This window comes from Trachinotus anak, unplaced genomic scaffold, assembly GCF_046630095.1.
Source record: "Trachinotus anak isolate AG129_WGS33_773 ecotype Australia unplaced genomic scaffold, CSIRO_AGI_Tana_v1 ptg000040l, whole genome shotgun sequence".
Classification (NCBI taxonomy): Eukaryota; Metazoa; Chordata; class Actinopteri; order Carangiformes; family Carangidae; genus Trachinotus; species Trachinotus anak.
The window spans coordinates 42,501-47,390 of NW_027273891.1; positions in this window are offsets into that span (position 1 = coordinate 42,501).

Genomic DNA, 4,890 nt, shown 5'->3' on the forward strand with positions numbered 1-4,890 from the left:
ACTAATGTGGAGCTGAGGGGAGCAGCGGGCTGCAGCTCAGCCACAGAGGTCACTGTCCTCAGGCAGCATTTCCCTGAAGTCCAGAGTCTCAGAGACACACAGCAGATAAAAACAGACTACACACACTCTGAGGTCCTGACACACAAACGCACAAACATTAAATCTGACATTTCCACTCTTTGGAGACAGAAGCCAGAGAAACCAGAGGTTTCTTCTGCTGTAGTCATCAGGAAACACACACACAGTCACACAACTACATAATGTCAAGGGTGACACAATAAAGTCCAGGAGTGGAGCCTGGTCCTGAGGCTCCTCTCAGGGACAGACCAGGACTGTTGACTCAGACCAGCCCACTAAAACCCACCTGGAGATAAACCGCCACCCACACGACCTCCGTCACACCTCCGCCCCTACAGCAGAGACAAACCACAGCTTCAGCAGCTGCTGATGGAGACCAGGGCTGAGGAAACACCTCCCTGAGGAGTTCAGGGTTTCTTCTTCTGTGTCTGCAGCGCTACCGAGTACTGCACTGAAGTACATGGTCGAAGTACTTCTACCTCACTACATTCAGAGGGAAATGTTTGACTTTATAGGTTCAGTTTTTGTACAAAACTAATGAAGATGCTTATGAATATGATAAATATATAAATGAAACCACTGAGCTGAAAAAAAAACAGTCAAATCAGTTACTTGATTGACAATTTTACAAATTATCTTATAATAATTTAAACTGTTCTTCATGTAGAAACAAGGCTCCAGCTGGTTTCATTCAAATTTAAATCAATGAATGAAATCTGTTTCAATTTTTAATAAGAAGGTTTGGACACAAACACTGTGAAGGTTTCACTCATAATAATAATAATAATAATCATCATCATCATCATTAGCTGCAGTCCCATATAAAATCACTGCTGCTGAAACAATCAGTCATGAGCTCATGATATTGAACGAGTACAGTTAGAGGACACTCCTCTGAGTACTTTTACTAATACTTGAAGTACATTTTCCTGATAATACTCACATACTCTTACTTCAGTCACATTTCCAGTGCAGGACTTTAACTTCTAACAGAGTATTTCTGGTCGTAGAAAAGTCTTGTTCATTCATCCATAAATAAACAAAGAGTCATTAATGTTGTTTTCATGATCTGACCTCGGACACAGTCGGTCACACAGGGTTGAGGGTTTGATTCCCTCTGCAGCTGACAGCTCAGCTCAGGTCAGTTCACAGATTGAAGCGCAGCAGGTGTGAAGCTGTGACGCCTCAGACTGTGAGAACCTCTCACCTCAGTGATCAGACGCCCTGGGGTCAAAGGTTTAAGCTTTAACTTCCTTCACTGTGACCTCTGAGCAGGACAGACGCTCCCAGAGACAGAAGGACGTCAGCTGTCGGTCAGCAGGGAGGCTGGGAAACAAACGCTGTGTTTGAGTTGACTCACAGTTCTCAGTGTGTTTGTTTTTAATCACAGTCACATTCACACACTTCATAACTAAACCCTCAGTTTCTGAGGGATTCAGGTCCAGGTTCAACTCAGTCCAGATCTGCCAGGAATCCACTGCTGCGAGGGAAGAACCAGCAGCTTCAGACTCAAACTGAGACAAGTGTGAAACTCGGATCTGAACAAACACGAAACTACTTTATTCAAACACATGTTGATGAGTCACTGCTGCAGCTGACTGCCTGAGATACGAACCACTGCTGGAGAGGCCTCATGATGATGATCACTGGGATCCACACTTTGGCAAATGAATATCCAGGTGATCGATACTTTGGAACACGATCAACTCAGGAGTCTGATCGGTGCCGACCCAAAGGTGTTGTTGGTGTTGTGTTGTTGTGTTGTTGTTGTTGGTGTTGGTGTTGGTGTTGTTGTTGTGTTGTGTTGTGTTGTGTTGTTGTTGTGTTGTGTTGTGTTGTGTTGTGTTGTGTTGTGTTGTGTTGTGTTGTGTTGTGTTGTTGTGTTGTGTTGTGTTGTGTTGTTGTGTTGTTGTGCTGTGGTGTTGTTGTGTTGTTGGTGTTGTGTTGCTCCTCCTGTGTGTAGATGTGATGTTTGATGACCAGTTTTCTTTTGACAAACTCATTAAAAAACCTCACACTGATGTTGATGACATCATCAGGGTCCGCAGAGTGGCCTTGATGACATCAGCAGAGCCACGGTGGTGACTCCTGCTCTGGTGTAGGAGGTGTGTGTGTGTGTGTGTGTGTGTGTGTGTGTGTGTGTGTGTGTGTGTGTGTGTGTGTGTGTGTGTCTGTGTGTCTGTGTGTGTGTGTGTGTCATATACAGGCTTTATGTGATGCAGAAGAGAAAGACCCCCCCCCACACAGACAGACATACATATCCACTGGAAATTGCTCCTGCTCCTCCTCCTGCTCCTGCTCCTGCTCCTCCTGCTCCTCCTGCTCCTGCTCCTCCTGCTCCTCCTCCTCCTGCACCTGCTCCTCCTGCTCCTCCTGCTCCTCCTGCTCCTGCTCCTCCTGCTCCTCCTCCTCCTCATCCTGCTCCTCCTCATCCTCCTCCTCCTGCTCCTCCTCCTCCTCCTGCCCCTGCTCCTACCCTCCTCCTCCTCCTGCCCCTGCTCCTACCCTCCTCCTGCTCCTCCTGCTCCTCCTGCTCCTGCTCCTGCTCCTGCTCCTCCTCCTCCTCCTGCTCCTGCTCCTGCTCCTGCTCCTGCTCCTGCTGCTCCTGCTCCTCCTCCTCCTGCTCCTGCTCCTCCTGCTCCTGCTCCTGCTCCTGCTCCTGCTCCTGCTCCTCCTCCTCCTCCTGCTCCTCCTGCTGCTCCAGCTCCTGCTCAGCTCAAATGTGAATGATGTCTAAACCTCGACTGAATTAAAAGTGTGAGTCTTTTCTGAATAACATCCCTCAATCATTCACATTGATGCTCCACATCCCACACCGTTACCATGACAACCAGCATCTCCCTGCATGGGCTGTGAACAAGAGTGAGTTCACACACACCTACACACACACACACACACACCTACACACACTCAGAGCCTGTATGTACAGTAGACTGTGTGCAGAGGAAGGATCAGAAACACTCTTTATCAGACTATTACAGTGACCCAACATTGAAACAAACACCTGCTGACAGTGGAGAGGAAAACCTCCCTTTAACAGGTAGAGACAATAAACAGAACCAGACTCATGAGGGAAAGAGAGAGAGAGAGAGAGAGAGACAGCCGGAGGAAAGAAAACAGCACACTGTAAGTTCCACATCAAGATGTAATGAAGTATGTGAGTAAAAGTATCATTTACACCGTGCAGCGTGCAGACAGGAAGTGCATGCACCTGCGGTCGACCCGCTGAGGGAGGACGAGCCGTGACAGAGAGGAAACAGAGAGTGTGTCATCTGAGCAGCCGGGCAGAGCTGCCGACGGGCGGTGGGAGGTCTGTGGGTGGCAGTTTCTGTTTTACTAACCACCACAGAGGAAGAAGAAGCGTCGTGCAGCTTCACCACAAAGAGAAGAATCAGGATGAGGATGAGCTGTGATGATTTTATCACCACTCCACCACCTCTGCTCAGCTGCTGCTTGATTTTACTCATCAGCTGAAGAACTGCACTGATCTGATGAGGTGCAGCACGAACGCACTGTTTACAGGGTGAAGCTAAAATGCAGATCATTTCACAGCATAAACATACAGTCAGTTGTGAGTAGTTTGTATCACTATCACAAATAAAAATGTCAGTATAGTAACTCTTTTTGATATAGGAGTAAGCTATTAGCTAAATATTAAGAAATAAAGCAACTTGCTGGAAACCAGTAAAGTCACTGGTTTACATTCAGTTGATGGGTGATGCTGCTGTCTGAGGTAACAGGGACGTTTCCTGCTCGGGATATTAAACATGTAGTTGTGTGCTGTTTTCACTGTGATGTTAAAACTTAAAGTGGGAACAAAGATTTTATAGTTTCCCTCTCTGGGCTTCTGCTGCAGGAACGAAACAAACATCTGTCTTGGTTTTATTTATTGATCATGTGTTGATTTCCACACTTAAAATGATAAATACATTGAGCCTGTTGATAAAGGAACAAACAACATGGTGTCATCTGCGTATTGACAGATATAAACCCAGTGTTTTAACTGAAGTTTGTCCTGACGGTGCTCTAGGAAAGATCATGGTGTGAATAGTCGGGCAGGCGAGGTAGACTCAGAGTGGAGACAGAGAGAGCGAGAGTGACGTGTGAGGAAGCTCCTCTCTGTGGTCCACGTTCATACTGTAATCTGTTTACAGTGTGTGGGAGGTCAGAGGTCAGGTTTTCCTGCTGTCATCATTGTGGTCATAATGGCCAAGCTAACCTCACACAGTGTTTGTGTGTGTGTGTGGGTGTGTGAGAGTGTGTGTGAGTGTGTCTGTGTGTGTGTGTTGTGCTGCAGATTTGAGTTCACAATAACTTCCTCTTCCTGTCTGTGACTGAATGCTCACAGCTGCAGCGACCCACCAAGTCAACAATTCATTTTTACTTTATTTTAAATATTTTATTCATTTATTCTTTTAATTAAAACTTTACTCTTCAAATCTTTGGATGTTTTTTTTTCTCCTAAAATATGTTTAAACCATTATATCATTCTTGATTTATAATAAAAAAATACATCTTTTACAGATTAAAAAAATCTTATATAACAAAACTAGTCTTCTGCTGTATATTAGCGCTGATCACAAGCTGAAGCATCAACACGTCTAAACTCGTGAGCTGCCAGCTTCCTCTGAGAGTCCAGAGTCTGTGGAGTCAGCTGCTCAGGGCCTCAGCTCAGTGCAGATACATGGTTATGTCACCGATCGTCAGAGTGACTCTGCCCCAACAGCAGGATGAACTTTGATCTCTCACTGTCATTGGTCATAGGCCTGGGACAAGATCTAATTATTTACCTACTGAAGAGCTGAGAGCTGC